Here is a 17,817-nt window from a genome sequence, read left to right as displayed (position 1 = left end):
AAACTAACAGTGAGGATCAAAGGTTTCTCTCACACTCTGTTTCGTTACTAAATGCATAATGTCCGGCTGAGATAAATGTCAAATTCTGACTTGCTTGATTTAGCCCTGCTATTTAGTAGCAATTATGGACAGGAGTCTCATTTAGATGTATTGATCCAGTCTTTAACATGAGTAATATATTCAGCAGCTGAGCTATGGAAAACACTGGATGAATTCTCAATTCAGTAATCTCTACAAAGAACAAAGAAGCAGACACATTTGCCATAGTACCAATTCTTACACACCTGTGTCTGTAGCTGAATGTTTTCCTCAAGGAGAAGCCACACCAAGAACAACAAAAAAGCCTGTGGCCCACCTATGAGCCATGCATGTGGAAGGTTTCCAGTCTGCCACCACGGAAGTCAGTATCCAGTTCAGGAAAGCATTTAATCATATGTTTCGGTCCATCAGAATTCATGAGTGTCCTTAAGTATGTGCTTATTTTTAAAAGATGCTTAAGTGCCATTGATTTCAAGTACATGTTTAAGTGCTGTTCTCAATACAAATGGTTTCTAAATCCAGAGTTGACAGGAGTTTTATCAATGATTTTAATAAGAGCAGAAGAAGAACTAAAGAATTTTAAGAATGCCAAATGCCTATCCAAATAGAATGCCTATGTGACAACATCAGAAATACAACCATACAATGTCGCACATTTGTATTTCAGCTACCTAAATAAAGACATTTTCAAATTAATGAAAAATCCTAAGCTACCCATGCTAACAACAGATATTTATCACTGAAGGGATAAGAACTTCTCTCTCTCTCTCTGTATCACTCCATATGTTTACCTTGACACACATTTTCTTATCTTGGAGGTTTCTGGGTTTTTTAAGATTAACAACACAATTTTCCTGGTTAAACATACTTATTATTTAAGTTATAAAAAATTCCACAATATAATTCTATGAGAGTTACCATAATAGACTGTAACAGCTGCTATGGTCTATTGTGTAAATAAGTAATTACCAAATTTACAGACCATCATGTAAATATGTAATTACGGACTTTTTAAAATGTGCATTATTTCCTCGATAGTCTATCGTTTAACTATGTAATTATGGACTTCAGAACATGTATTATTTACTCAGACTGCAACATCTCCTTGGGACAGAGCTGTTCTGGCCTATTGGGTAAACATGTAATTACAGAAACTTTAAAAATATGTATTATTTATTTGCAAGTGGTGCTGTCAATATATCATGATAGTCATTTTAAAATGGATACCATAGAGTCAATATTCTGCCAAGTATTCAGAAATAACAAGTACTTAAGGTGCTATATAATGAAGCCTTTGGCTTACTAAGTATCTTGTCAAAGAGTCACCAAATGAGTCACAAAATAGTTCCATCAATTGACTTTTTCAAAAAAAGACTCATAAATGCATCCAAAAGAAAGCCCTGATGTCATTTCTTCCACCATTCTAATAACAGAGAGCATGTTTCATTGTGGTTTGGGGTTGGTATCTGAGACAATACTCCTTGAAGATTTTTCAGTAAAGCAATGGCCTTAGTGTAATGCAAGGGAAGAGGAGGTAATTTCCTAATGGCCTCTCAACTCTGAAACCAACGATCATGTCTACAGTAGCAGATAAAGCAGGGAAATGAGAGTTGATCTGTAAAGTAAACCAGTCCCCATATTACATACTGTCCAGACACTTTATTACAGACCTGTTCTGTAGGAAGGAATTTTCCCAAGATGCTGAATCAAAATACGTGTGCTCCCAGACACTATTTCCTGCTGTAGTTTACTCCAAGAGGAATAAAGGTTTTGTTGTGGGAGACCTCTCCATAATGACAAAGTGCTGGAAATGGACCTGATCATTCTTGGTCTGAACCAAAACATTAAGGTAGAAACACCCACAGAATACCCTCAGTCATGCCATCTACATTTTGATTTCTGTACATCTTAATAAGAAGATGGGCTGGAGCAGACAGTTCTGCAATTATGAAATGTGGCATTTTTACAATATACAAAACTATGAATTCCAGAAATCCTTCCAATAACAAGAGAATATTCTTCCAAATGGTGGAGAAAAAAATTAAGGGAGTTTCACTCATCCAAGGTGGAACTTCAAAGATATTATTAATCTGGAAAAAAGAGTAATTAAATATTTATGGTTTAAAACTACTCATAGGTCCCAATCAGAGAAGACTGCTAGGTGTTCTGCAAGCATTTATGTATATCTCAACCTCAAAGACTCCACAATTTAAGAAATATTATCAGATACATTATACTTTATATAAGTTTTCAGAAACAAAATGAACATATTCGTAAGCCAAAATATATGTACTGAGTCTATGATCCACTGTATCTGTATCTATATATCAATAACTATAATGCTTAGGCCTAATTTTCCTAAAAGCACTTGGCAAAAAGCAAAACCAGAATAACTCCTTCTTGTAAATATAAAGGTCAGTTACACAGAAAGGGATTGTGCTGCACTTAACCCAATTCTACCCCTACACTGGAAATAGAAGGATATTGTCCTTTAGCCAAAATTATCACCTCAACTAGTAAAAGGAGAGAAAGAAACCCTCATAACAGAAAAAATATTTTACTAAAAAGGTATACTTCCATATTAATATATATATTACTCATGTTTACAAATGCTACTTTCTCCATACTCTACAAGCCTCACATAATAATAAAGTCCTAAAAATTCAACCTAAATGGGAAAATGAATGGTAAACACCACACAGGAGTGTTTAAACAAGACTACTGATAAAATCAAAGTTACTTCCATCCTAATGAGATATGATAGAACATTGGCTGGAGTGAGACTGAGTCCAGTTGTCAGTTTAACCCTTCAGGCTGGATCCGGACTAAAGGAAGGGAGGCTGGAAATTGACTTCTGAGGAACAGGGGAAGAAACTTGGATCGCTTAGTCCTACCAGAAGATGAGTGGCAGAGACACAGCAAATTAATATTTGCACAGGAAGACAGAAATCTGTGTTGCAGAAGTTTTTTGAGGGTGTGATGGTTTGGGTGTTACCCACTCCCTCACACTTAAGAAAATCACCCAGACTAGACTCAGCAGCTGGAAACAAAAGAATGAAGCTATACTTGCAGCTTAGCACAATATACAAAGAGATATTTACAATATATACAGAAATATACAAGTTTAAAAAAGTAATATGGAAACACCACACTCCTCCCAGAAACCAGAGTCCCCAGGAGGGGCTCCCAACCACCCTTCCACCTCCTTTCCACCCCTCTACCTTATCCCAGACTTTGCATTATGTTCAAGGTGAGTCTGGAGAAGCAACTAGGGGGGTTAGGAAGCAGACATATTAGTTAGACAGCAAGTTCAGGGAAGTGTAGCCAAAGCCAGAGAGCAAATCTGTTACCTATGTTTGTGTTCTTGGTTTTATACATCTCAGCAAGCCCATAAGTGAAGTAGACATCACCATTGTTTCCTTTTCACAGCCTATAATCCAATTTATCTCACTAAAATATCCCGGCTAGGCTCAAACTAGCACAGAGAATTAACAAACTTTTACCAACAATGGCACAGCTATCCTGACTTTGAGAAAGGAAGATGACCACTTCAGGTGCTTTCTTGCCTTGTTTCTACAGGGGTTTATGCTCCAGAACTAACCACAAGCCCACAACTGTATCCTCTGTTTCATGCCTGAAAAGCCAACGAAACCAATTGAAATTTTGAATAACAAAGAACTCAAAAAATATATTGCATAATATGAATCCTTAATATAGTCTAAATCAAGATAACATCAAGTTCACAGTGTTTATTTTTGAAAGGGAGAAAATAACTTTCATCCAAACCTATGGTTCATTTAGCAAGACAAAAGTTTTGATTAGAAATTGTTGAGGAGATAGGAACTATGGCTCAACAAGTGGCAAATGTTGGCCTTGTCAAAATAAGAACCAATATTTGACATCTAGAACTCAGGAGCTTTGAAATCTCCAGCCATTAAAAGGATTTTTAGGTTTCTGTGAGGAGTTCCACTAATTATTACAGTAGCACTGCCTTTCTAAAAGTAGCTGGAAATTTTTTGTTCTCTGGGCCACAGTACTTCAGCCCCTGTGTAAAGCAGGAAGGTTTAAGGTATGTATGGCAGGCTTGGCACTGAATTATGGGATTTCCTCCAGAACCCAAGATGCTGCTATCCTCCTTGCTCTTTTGAGCTGTTTATTCTGGAGCTCAGTCTGCCTTTGCAAGGTCATGACAGATACTATCTGCTACACTACATTGCTTACATTTGAAATCCTCATTTTGTGCAAAGCTCACAAATATATATTCTTGCCATTATATCTTAATGTCCAAGAATAGTTGGAGCATTCCAAAGTTAAGGTCGCTGGCAGGCACACTCTGCGTTATTGTGGCATAATAAGATAAAGCACAAAGTTGTCAGTATGAGACTGGAAATCTCACAGGAAGGCAGCTGCACGTCTGGAACTAGATGGCTGGTAAAATAAGATCACAGAATCACAGAATGTCAGGGGCTGGAAGGGAGACCTCAAAAGATCATCTAGTCCAACCTCCCTGCAGAGCAGGATCACCTACACCAGATCACACAGGAATGCACCCAGGCGGGTTTTGAATATCTCCAGACAGGGAGACTCCACAATCCCCCTGGGCAGCTGGTTCCAGTGTTCTGTCACCCTCACAGTGAAGAAATTCCTCCTCATGTTTACATGAAATTTCCTATGCCTCAACTTCCACCCATTGCCCCTTGTCCTGTCACTGGGCATCATCACTGGGCCTGGTTCCATGCTCTTGGCTCTCACCCTTTACATATTTATAAACCTGAATGAGGTCTCCCCTCCAAACTGAAGAGCCCCAGCTCCCTCAGTCTCTCCTCATAAGAGAGATGCTCCATTCCCTTCATCATCTTTTGGCTCTGCATTGGACTCTCTCAAGCAGTTCTTGATCTTGCTTTCCATGTCTGCAGTTAGTTATGTGTGAAGTAGAGACGCCAAAATTGGAAGCCCTGCCCATTTTGCAGCAGCAATTATTATTGTGAAGCTATTTTCAAGGTGAGATTATGAGCACTAAACCACTGGGATGGACTGTGCTGCCCATGCATTAAATTCTCATTTTATGCAGACTTAATAAGATAGTTTCTTGTAATATGTTCTGTTTTGTTAGTTGCTCCTACACAGCAGAGTAGGGATGCCCTCTTTGTGCTTAATACATGCAGTGATAATTTCTCCACATGCTTTTTCTGTAAATGTTCCACCACAAAACATTCTGTTAAACTGGAATTAAGGTTGTAAATACGTGTTAATAAGTTAAGTGTACATTATGTACTAATTGACTGCCCATACATTGATGGAGTAAAAGCTGCTGGAAAACACAATGAGCTAGATTCTTATCCCAGAACTGCTGCTCTATCTCAGTATCACAGTAGCACAGTATCAACAAGGTTGGAAAAGACCTCAGAGATCATCAAGTCCAACCCTTTAACACAGAGCTCAAGGCTACACCATGGCACCAAGTGCCACGTCCAATCTTGCCTTGAACAGCTCCAGGGACGGCGACTCCACCACCTCCCTGGGCAGCCCATTCCAGTATCCAATGACACTCTCAGTGAAGAACTTTCTCCTCACCTCAAGCATAAATTTCCCCTGATGTAGCTTGAGGCTGTGTCCTCTCGTTCTGGCGCTGGCCACCTGAGAGAAGAGAGCAACCTCCTCCTGGCCACAACCACCCCTCAGGTAGTTGTAGATAACAATAAGGTCACCCCTGAGCCTCCTCTTCTCCAGGCTATATATGTATACTCCATATACATATATATATGTATACTCCATATACATGAGTAAGAAAGAGAATCAGATCCTGTGCTGAAGTTTGTAAGAAACACAAGATGGAATATCAGGGATGCAAGATTCAACTTGTACTTTACAAACAGAAAGGACAGGATGGCAAATCTGCTCTCGTTGAAGTAAATGGCACTTTTACCACTGACCTTAATGACAGTAGAACTGAATCAGTAATCAGCATTTTGGAAATCTTACTCCTTCCTGATTTGAATGAAACAAAATCATTTTGGATTTTTTTGTTCCCTCAGTTGACCTCTTTGTAAAAACTGATCAGCCTTTCACCTACAGCCACATCACAGCGTGAACCATACACTGCAGTGGTCCCAAATACACTTAGGTTCCAGACACTTAAAATACTTCCTACTGGCAAAATCTGCTAATCCCTTGAGGAATCAAAATTAGTATTTTTTTTCCTCTTAGCCTTGCAAGATCAGTCCATTCGTGCAGCTGAAATTAAAATATTCTTCTCTCAGCCTCATAAGATCATATTTTTTACAATCAGGAGAGCAAACAGTATCAGAGGGTAAACAAATCAGACAATCACTAACAGAAAATCAAACAATGGTCATCAATATAGATACCTTACAAAATCTCTGAATGATAATACGAAAATTCACAATGGTGTTGTGAAGCTTGATTTGCTTCTACCTGTAATTTACTTAGAAATCTTAGCATAAAAGGTGGGTGCAAATGGAAAGTGTCATTATTAGCATAAAAATGATGTATGCTGTATTTAGTTTTGTGTATTAATCCAGTAGAATATATTATGACATAACTTTACACTGTAAGCACAAGGTAACTCAGGATATGTCATACTGTGTTGCTTATGCATGAAATCCATGATTTCTGCAGAGCTCCAAAATCTGTATTCATGTGTGAGTATCTTACTGTCCAGTGACAGCCTGAGTTTCAGTCTACACACTGGGCAAAAAGTACTGAGGAAATAGACATGAAGTCATTTGAGAGGTCTCTTTTCCTCTTGATACCTGAATGAACTATCATTAGTTAAAAAAAAAAACTACAAACACTCACCAAAATGGAAGCAGCCCCATTAACACTTTCTTCAGCCATTCTGCCAATATTTTTTTTATTTCTATGTGGCTATCTCAATCAAACAGCTAAAATAATGCATTGATTTTATAAAATTAGTTACCAGAAAACAGGACCTAACTTGACCAAATAAAGTAAATGAAAGAAATCATTTCTAAAGATGAAATGTCACTGCCACCACCAGTGCATTAACTGCACAGATCTTGTGACAACCCTGGAGTTAACAGGGCCTTCTCCAAAATTCCAAACAGACCAGTGTGCAATTGATAAGCACAAGTTCCTACCTAACTCTGTTAACAGCACACTGATCAATCCCTCATTGTCTTGTCCAGCTTTATACATATTTATTTTTTTAACAAATCTATACTGAAGAACTGGAAAGAACAATAAATATTTGCATATTAAGTCTAAAAGAAGCCCTTTTATACCAAACGTAATATTGAGATTACTGTATAACCAGTTTCAAGTGGGACAGCTTGATCAACAAAATCCTTAAGCATAGTGAAATGTCAGTTTGCATTAAGAAATATTACCCTGGTCTACAATAACACAGCACAGTGCAGAAGCAGTTTAAAGATCAGAGCAGATAACCAATGTAGCCTCCAGATCAGAACAACAGGTCTGACATGACAATCAAGTAAATAGCCAGAACAGAACAGCAATTAACAGTTAACAGGCCACTTAAATTAAGAGCTTTCCCTGAGAAAAGAGCCTTAGACCTTCAGAGACTTCTAGGAACAGACAGTTCAAGCAGGAAGTGGCAAAAAATCGAAGTGTATGGGGAATTTCCTCAACAGGCCTTTTATCCACAGAATGTACAAACCCAGAAACGTCTGACCTAAATGTAGATGTAGAGAAATGTAGCTGCAGAGAAGAGGCAATAAAGAGAAGACAGGAAACAGATTTTAAGCATTGACCATCTAAGCACTGAAATACCTTATTCCCTTTATCGTTGTCTTCAGAACCAAATTTTTGCATGGTTTAACACATAAAAGTAACCTGCGTGTTCCAACTTTGCTATGCAACTTGCCACCACACCATCTGGTAAAGCGAGACAACCACCGGGGGTTTGCAGACACAGAGCTTGGACAACAGCTACCGTTTGCAGACCACTCCAGCAGTCCATTAGTGCACTGTATGCTCCCACTGAGGCAGCAAAAATGACAGTTACACTGGAGAATCAAACCTGTAGTTCTTGTATAAGCACAGACAGCAGCGGCAAATACACCTCTCCCCATTTCTGTTTTCCTCACTGTTCTTGTGCCACACCACCACATTCATATGAACGTGGGCTTCTCATCAGCATTAACAATAAACTGTAAAACTTGCTGCCTTGGGAAAGGTGGATGGACAAGCACGAAAAGTGGATGTCTCAAGCTACCTGAGTTTCAACATCTTTTTTTTTCTTTTTAACAGTGCTTCAAAACTTCGCAATATCAATTGTCTCACTTTCATTCATGAGTTTGACCTCCACACATTTACGTTAAGCTGTTCAAAGAGAAATTAAGAGCTTCTCTGCCTCTCTCAATCTCACAATGCTCTCTCCAAATCTGAGGCATGTGGAATCACGGTCCCATAAGCACACATAGGTTCAGTACTGTGGTAGAAAAAACGTGGAACTGGCCAACTGCCAGCTCCAGCCTCTATGTCCTACTGCCACAGCAGTCATTTTGCAGATCCTTCGGCTCCCAGCCTCTACTGTAACAAAACAGCTGGCAAAACCCAGAGAGTAATACATGCATGTTGCCACTTCCCCAGCACTCTAATCCAGGGATAAATACAGTGCAAGGGAACACACAGCCCATGCTTTCCTACACAAAAATGAGGGAGGTCATGGCCTGTTAGCCAGATCCACGAGAGTAGAGGCACCAAATTAGTTCTACAGCTTGCTAGCACTGAGATGTGCCTGGTGGCAGGGAACTTTTTGATGGACATGGGAACAACACTTGCTGTCTGCTTGAAAGAGTTCTTCCCACATTTCACACCCGTGGCCTATGGGAGGCCTGACGTCAGTTCAGTAACCTGCAGGCTGCTTGTTGGCAGGGAGAGAGACCCATGAAGGGATGAAGGGGCAATTCTGAGGAACACTAAGAGCAGATAAACCCCCTTGCTTGATAGAGAGAGGTTAAGGGGAGAAGGTTTGAGGGGAAAAGAGTTTACTGAGGGTGTTTCTGTGCAAGGAAGCTTGAGGGTGATGCTGGTTTAGGGTGAAGCTGTTTGGAAGCAAGGGCATTTGGGAGTGAGGGAGATCAGAACAAAAGCATTAGGGGCAAGGATGTTTAGGAGCAAGGGCTTTTGAAGGCAAGGACCCTTAAAGGTGAGAATGTTTGAGGCTGAGGCACTTGGGAACAAAAACATTTAGGCATAAGAACATTTGCAGGGCAAAATCATTTGGCGGAGAGGGCATGTGGAGACAAGCACGTTTGGTGGCTGGCTAAATCTCACTTGGTGGCTACAGCACTTGAGCGTGAGGCTGTTTTGGGGAGAGGATCTCAGTGCTGTTGCCAGCTCCTGACCGCCTCCTCTGGTCCCTGTGCTCGCTCAGCGATGCGGTTCTCGGACATCGGGCGCAGGAACCGCATTCAGGCACCCCCTCATCCTCCCCCAGCTTCCCCTCGACGCCCATTTCGAGGCCTCTCTCTTCCCGGAAGCGGGGCCTCGCGAACGCGTAGGGGCAGCAACGCAGCGTCCCCCCACCCTCACCGGGCCGCATAGCTCCCTGCACCCGGCGAGGCACAGCGGCAACGGGCGGGCCGGGGGCGCGGCGGGGCCGGCCGCGGGGGCGGAGCCGCCAGTCAGCGCCGGGCGCCGTGACCCCGGGGCGGGGAAGAGGCACCGCGGCCGCGGGGATGGGCTGCCCCTGGCCGGCGCAGGGAGGGGGGCGCGACGGGCTCGGGGACAGCGCCCGAGAACGTACAGCCTGTGTCCTCCCCAACCCGCGGCACGCAAAGACACACACAGACACAGACACACGGCACGGCACCAGGAGAGGAGAGACGACTTGGCCCCCGCCCCACCGCCCGCCCGGGGCGGGCTGGGGCGCAGGTCCGGCCGCCGCAATCTCCGCACTTACCCGGGCCGCGGCGAGGTGTCGGCGGGCGGGCTCTGGCAACCCGCTAATGCGGGGGTCGGGGTGGGGCGGCTGGGTTTGGGGGGGTTCCATAATCCAGCAGTCTTTGGGCTGCCAAATGTAAACACTCCGCCATGATTTCTTTGTTTAGATAATTGAACCTGCCTCCCTCTCAGTCGCCGACTCTCGCTCGCTTTTATTTATTTATTTCCCCCCCTCCCGTCATCATCATCATCATCATCATCATCATTATGGCTTGTGTGGGGTGTTGTGGGTTTTTTTGTTGGGTTTTTTGGGGATGTTTGTTTGTTTTTTAAGGGTTGTTATTTAGTAGCGGCTTTTAGCAACCACAGGCTTTGCATATTTTTTAAAAATATATATTTATCTATAAATATATACATGCGGGGGTGGGGGGAGAAGGGGGAGGGGAAGGCGGGGGTAGGCATTAAGGAGAGGAAGTTATTTCCGCTAGTTTGAGGGGTTGGGGTTTTAGTTCTTGGTGCAGCCAAGGTTTCCGCTGCCACGGCCGGCGAGGACATCGCTGCCGGGGCCGCGGGAAGCGGCGGCCGGGACAGCGGCTGGCCGGCGCAGCGAGGGCAATCCGCCTCGTCCGGCGACCTCCGGCAAAAAAAGCGGGTGTGCATAACTCATCGCCCGCCCCAGTGGCAAGGCGTGCTAGGGGGGTGAGGCACATGGCAACTTCCAGATTTAAGTTTCTGCACTGTAATTCCTGACAATTCAAGCTTGACATAAAAGCAGGCTTGTTATTATCTAATAGTCGCATCATGTGGGAATTCCCTGTCAGCACATACGGGTACAATTTCGTTACGGGAAAGGTACAGAAGTATTTGCAGACTAAGAAATGGTTCGTTTGCGTTCCTACCTTGAAAGCAAGCTTACCCACTTAGAAACATTAGAATATTCCCCATGTCAGCAAAACCTGAAAAAGACTTCATTGCACTTAAGTGTCCCGATCTTTTCATAGACCTGATCCCACGACACCGCAGTTTCCCAGGACTCTCGTGGAACTGCCTGGGGAAGGATGGAAGGATGCAGGAGGCTGAATTTTGGTACATCATCTACCCCGGAACGCTCTGGTACCCCACTTACAGAGACTTTGAGGAGTTTTAGGAACCAGTCGCTCAGGAACTGTGATGAAGACTAGAAGCCCACCTCCCCCCCTCCTCCCGCCCCAGGCTTTTATATTGTTGGCTTTTTGTATTATGGAAGAGCCTCCGTCTCCCGACTACTTGCTTAACCGTCATTCATTTCTAGGAGGTATTCAAATGCTATGACACACAGAGCATTTCAAAAGTTATCTTTGCCGCTGATGTGTAGAAAGAGCAATACCACAATTTTAAAAATCATTTTTTGGGAAAATAAAATTATTTAGTTACACTTTTACACAGTGAAGATAAAATGCTAGGCAACAGCATACTAATCATCAACCAGGTTCCCAATACACTTCCCCTGAGACTGTTAGTACGATAATGATCGTCATTCCTACAGCCAACCGCCTCTACTTTGAAAATAAACCGGTGACTTGTGCACTATTGTACTTTACCTATTGTGTCTGCCTTTGCCAAATGTCCTCATTCTGCAAAGGGATCACCAGTTTGGACCCTTAAACCTCCACTAAGTCCCACTAATGCCTTGTAAAGCCATTGTTAGTTCTTGGGATAAGGATCTCTCTTTATGTACAGTGAGCACAGAGGAATTTTTTTTTAAAGGAGTATATATTACACTGGCACGGACTGGTTCAGTCAATAAGAATCCAGGGTTACCATGTCAGAACTGCACACTTATTTGTAAATTATTTTACAATAAAGTACTGGGAAATTGATTGGGCCATAGCCATTAGTCCATCAGAGCGGACAAACTGACATGCAGGCCACGGAGTTGCTCTCAATAGCTTGCTCAGGCCAACTCTTAGGGTTGAACTTCATTCCTGCGTTACATATACCAAACCAAACATCATCACTTAGTTTTACACAGTGACCCCAGCTCTACTGTCCAGCTTTTTTCTTCTTTTAAACAGAAGTTTTATATTTCCTAGTTTTCTGCTTTGTCCACTTCCGTGTTCATTATGATACTTGCTTATGATTCTGTTTTTGTTTTTCTATCAGGATTTCACTGTCATCTTCCTTTTGTGGAATTTATACTTGTGGCCATTTAGATTCATCTCAGGCTAGAACTTGGCATAAAAGTTCACAGATTCCCAGCCAGATTTGAATTACTGTATTTAACCTATTTTAGGAAAAAAGAAAAAAAAAAGAGTGGCATGATGCTGTACTTAATTTCAGGGCTTGTCTTCATTCCACTAGCTTTTCAAAGAATTAGAGACATGACTTTAGAGAGATGTTGCTTTACAATCCTTTAAAAATTACTTTTTGTCAGCATAAAACTTTGTGGAAAGCAGGCATTGTGGATGCACAAGAGTATTTGTTGCATTCTTAGGTACAGCTTGGTGAACAGTGAAGCCAATTTAAATCTGATCGTAAAGACAGCAAAAGTCTTTATTAAGGTTTAAAAAATTCATTTTTGCACAAATGTTTTTATTTTTTGTTACTTTTTGTTAATATTAAAGCATCTACAAAGAAGGGAGAATGATAAGCATTAAATGAGATTACACTTGATAGCTTAAATTTCCTTTCTCTAGTCAGCAATTTAAAAAACAAATGCAGGGCTTTGGCTAACCTAAATTCCATTGTGTAGGTGCAGCTGAGTAATTACTTAAAAAACTACAAAGTCAAACTTTTTATTCAGGATGATTTTCTTCTCTACTACAGTGGCCAGCACAGTAAAACATGGCAGAGCTACTGGTAATAGTAAATAAATGTAACTAAGATAATGTTATTTATCACAGCATGCACAGGTGTGGAAAAGTGATCTATCCTGTTGTAGATGCTATATTCTTTCAGTAACTGCTGCTTAGAGATACTGTGTCACCAGTCAGATTGACCATCATTTTCCAGCCCCTTTATTCTCAGACAGTAATCCACAGATGGGGAAAGCAATGGAAAACCATACCAACTAGCATGATTGTGTTTCCTTTCTCTTTATAGAGTTGTTAATTATTTATTTTATAATTAGCTACACTACTGTCTAATGAGCAGATGTATAGAGGATCCCATAGTTTTGTTGGAAAATGGAATTTCAGTCCTTGTCTCAAGAGCAAGGAGATTCACAACTGAGTAAACCAGATTCACAACTGAGTAAATACTGTTTGCACCTCTTACTTGTATAGTCAGCAGTGTGCATATTGTATGTTTTAGAGAAGGTTGATGAATCTTAAGGAGAGAACTACTTATTGGCATGAATGGAGGGTGTAAATAGAACTCAAATAAAAGAAATATGCACATTTCTCTTAATTCTTCTCATTCAAGATATAACTACTTATGCTAAAGTAACTAGTTTCTTTGCAATGCTGTTTTCTATATTAGTTCACCTTCTCTGAGATTGCATTTGAAATGTGTGCACAGAAAACCACAGTGGTGTGTAGACTGGGAGTTTTTCTATCAATGCAATATGACAGTGTATCTCTTAGTCATAAAACGGTCGCAATATGAGAGCTATTTAACAAGTGGTACTGTTGTACAAAGGAGTAGAAAAAAAGATCTTACAAACTGGCAATAAAAGTCTGTTGCCTAAAAGGATAACGTCCAGGTCAAAAAATAAGGTTGAGATTAAATCTGTCAGTCTAAGAACATGCATCCTCTAGACCAGAAAAAATCCACATGATGAGTTTGTTTTTTGCAAGCAGATATTTCCACTGTAAACATGGGTAAAAACAATGGAAGAAAATACAAAAAAACGAAGTTTTCTTTGAGTATTTTGCATTGAGTTAACAAATTGCTGCTGCACGATAATAACACTGCATTAATTATGTCACTATTTTTCCTTCGTGGTAGATTATTGTTAGTAATTCATCACTGTAACATATTAATAGTGGTATTAGTTTTTAAACAGAACAATCATATTAGTAACATACTTGTCATATTAGTGAAAATTAACAAAATGATGAAAAATTGCTATCAAGGCTTTGGGGCTCTAACTCTGCAAGGAAATAACTTTTTCCCAATCCATCAGTTTTTCAATGACTGTGCATTTTCTTGGAAAGATAAAGAAACAGCATTACAGCTTTTTGTGTCCAAATCCCGGGAGCCATTTTGAGGTATTTATGCCATCCGTTTAATGCCTAATATATGTATTCTTTTATGACTCTAATACTGTTCTAATTCTAATAATTCTAATATATGTTCTGCCTTTTGGAAGCTTGAGTGCTGTCATTCACAACCCCTGGCACAAGGCTGTTTGAAGGCATTAGCTTTCTTTTTGTTGGGGATTTTGTCTGTACTGTCCAGCATGCTTCTAGAGTGCAATACAATTGCCTTTTTCGAGAGTTAAGTTACATACCCTACAGAGCCACTCAGCTGTGAACTCATCCTACATGCTTTCAAACAGCGACTTGCATGAGGTTTTTGAGTAGAAAGCATATAACTTCAGGCCTCTCTGAGCATGCTTCTCCTCATTTCTTCACCCTGTCTATTTAGATTTCGAGCATCTTTTTTCTGTCATAATATCTCCCCCTAAGATAGAAAGATGATGTATGGATTTCCCTAGGTCTTTAACAGTAACAACCTGAATTAGGTAACAAGGTTATAGAGTGGAATTTCCTATTCTCTCCATTGTGATCGTCTGGTGTCTTGATGTCAAACAAAGCTAAAGCGTTGACCAAACCCCAAGAATTGTTTGGAAGTGGAGTCACTGGTTTTACCTGATGCTTTGTGAAACCAAGAAGCAGATCTTTAACCTCTCATATGATTAAAAGCTGATGAAACACAACATTTTCTCCATTTATGCTTTTGGTTTGGTTGTTTTGCAAAGCAGTTTCATTGCCTTAAATCTGCTAATTTAATGGAAGAGATTAATAGTTTTCATTTAAATAAAACCAGAATGCCATACTGGAAAAATAAGCATTAATTGCCAAGTAATAGGCAACAGTGAAATCAAGGGTCAAATTGAACCTACAAAGTTGAACCCAGTCAGTCAAATGCAAATGAAATGGTAAATTTGCTGGACTTTCAGTATGACAAAAAAATAGCCTTTATATTCAAGGCTTGTCTCTGTGCAGTGTTGCTTCCTTTGGATATGTCATTCACCACTGAAAGTATTTTGGACTATAGAGCAGAATCAGAAGCAGAATTCCCACTATCCTGAGTCAGTTAGCAGCTTTAGCTAAAACATCTCTAGACATAAATGCCATAAGCTGGAACCATCCTAGGGGAATCAGGCAGCTGAAAGAGACTACACAAATGTAACCCATACATGCATCGGAGTTAATAACAATGAAATTACCTTATTGTTGAGATTAATTAATGCTTATAAAAAATTTATTCTCCAAAGTGCTATTATATTGGCCAGGCCATAGCATCTCTGTGTTCACGAGTATGTGCAGCTGTGGCACCGAGGCAGTGCTTTACTGAAAAATAAAAGGGCCTCAAGAAACTGTCCCTGGAGGTCTTCAAGAAAAGACTGGATAAGGCACTTAGTGCCATGGTCTAGTTGACTGGATAGGTCTGGGTGATAGGTTGGACTGGATGATCTTGGAGGTCTCTTCCAACCTGGTTGATTCTATGATATCTATGATACCTTCATCTTGACACCCACCATTTGGGTACTTATAGATGCTGATAAGCTCCCTTGAAGTATGTACTTAGTGATCTTGGGACCAGATGTATAGTGACCCTGAAGTCCATAACCACTGATCATCTACCCTGAAAGCCTCTTAGCTTCTCTGTTGGTAACAAGTCTGTCTAGGACTTGTTGGTAACAAGTCTGTCTAGGTGCTTCTTCATCTCACAGATCTCATTAGGACTGGCCTCTCTCCCGCTTTTCTCATTCTCACCTAGGCATGGCACAGTGTCACCCAGTGCCAGTCCCAGGACCCCCTGCTCTAGAGTTTTGTTTTCTGGAACTCAGCTGCTTCTCTGTACTTCTTAACAGCAAAAAAGGCCCTGGGGAGAAGCACGTGGCTTAGATGACCTTCCTGTGATATGTAAGCAACAACAGAGAAGTTTCTGAAATTTAATTTTGCAAATAATTCTAAGCTCCTAAGGTCTGGAAAAGATGTCTACAACCAGCTTCTTGAAGTGCAAGTAGCACTTCAAAATTCAAATCTCCTCGGTCATGTTTATAAAGTTGTTCACATATTGTGGCACTGATTTTAATACAATACATTAGATTGACATCCAATTACACATAACATGCATTTGACTGACACGAGTATTTATTATACATTGATGTGACATATGCCAAGTATAACAACAGCTCTGAGTGACAACACAGTGAAAAAGGACTTGTGTTACTCGTGTTCAATTCAGAACATTTCCATCCTTTCCTATTTAGTGGTAGTAATTGTACTACTTGTATGAGAAGATATTTTTGGAGTAATACAGCATTGCAAATTGGCCCAAGTGGCACTTAAGTCCACAGCAGAAAGAGCAAGAGGTCTTTTTAGTCTCTAAGCATTTATAAAAGATAACATAACTAGGGCTCCAGTAAATTGGAGTTGTCAAAATTCACACCTAAGAGGAAGGGGGTGTTGGGCTTGTTGCCAGGAAACAGCATCTGGTATCACATTTCTAAAAAGATGCATGCATATGAATGCAAGTGGGAGCTGCAGCAGGATAAATTCATCACAGAAACTGCACCTCCTCAGCTCTGCATTGTGGCACCCAACCACACAAACTTCCTTACCCTCATTCTTTAACAATACTTCACTCAGCATCTAGAGACCTGTAGGCAGTTATTTGCAGAACTAGTTATAGTTTCATCTTCACAGTGCGGCCTGTGAAACAATGTCCAGGGCCAGAAAGTAACCTCAAACACTCTCATACTACTAACTGCTTGTGCAGTATTTAACTTGCACAAGTTTTGTGTGTTTTGAGGCCACAAATGGATGTGGTTTGAGGCACATGGAAGGACCCACTCCCACTCCTATGTACAGGGCTGCACTAAGCTCACCTCCTGGTGTTCTTCAGTCCTCTAGAACTGTCTCAGAAGCCTTTTAACCCCTCATATTTTCTATGCACTGATGCCATGCTCTATGTTCCAGCAAATGACTGACGTTGTTTCAGGTACTATGAACAAAAATGTGCATGCACAAGAATAATTCTGTTGTACAGGCATGAGAACCTCACACAGATCTCAGAGGTGACCCCGGGTCAAGTGCTATACTGTGGCCATGGCCAGCTAATGCACTTTCCTTGATTTATTCCAAGGGAATAGATACAGACTTAGATGATGGAAGAGAGTAAAAGGGAGTAGCACTGGAAGTATTATCCATGATCTACAGCATTGAAATAGGTTGGTACAGGAGATTAGAAATATACACTCTAACTTTTCCAAAATTACTGAGTTTCTTTGTAGGATAGAAATCTCCAAAACATATTCTGGTAGAGCCAGGCAAAGTCTTTACTGGACATTCCAGTCCCAAAGCAGGCTTTCCACTCCTAGGGATGGTGTGAGCAGACAACCAAGGACTGTGGGAGTGTGATGGTTTGGGTGTTACCCACCCCCCCACACTTTGTAAATCACCCAGACTAGACTCAGCCAGCTCTGGAAATTGAATGAAGCTTATATTTACAGCTTAGCAGAATATACAAGCAGATATTTACAATATATATACAGAAATATACAAGGTAAAAGGTAATACAGAAACACAACAGCCCTCCCTGAAACCTGAGTCCCCAGGAGGGTCTCCCGACTGCCCTTCCACCTTCTCCCACTCTTCTCTACTTCACCCCAGACATTGCCTTGTGCCCAAGGATGAATGGAAGGTCGTCCAGGGGGGTTAGGAAGCAGGTGGA

The sequence above is a fragment of the Pogoniulus pusillus genome, chromosome 7 (assembly GCF_015220805.1).
Source record: "Pogoniulus pusillus isolate bPogPus1 chromosome 7, bPogPus1.pri, whole genome shotgun sequence".
Classification (NCBI taxonomy): Eukaryota; Metazoa; Chordata; class Aves; order Piciformes; family Lybiidae; genus Pogoniulus; species Pogoniulus pusillus.
Note: the sequence above shows the minus strand (reverse complement) of the source record.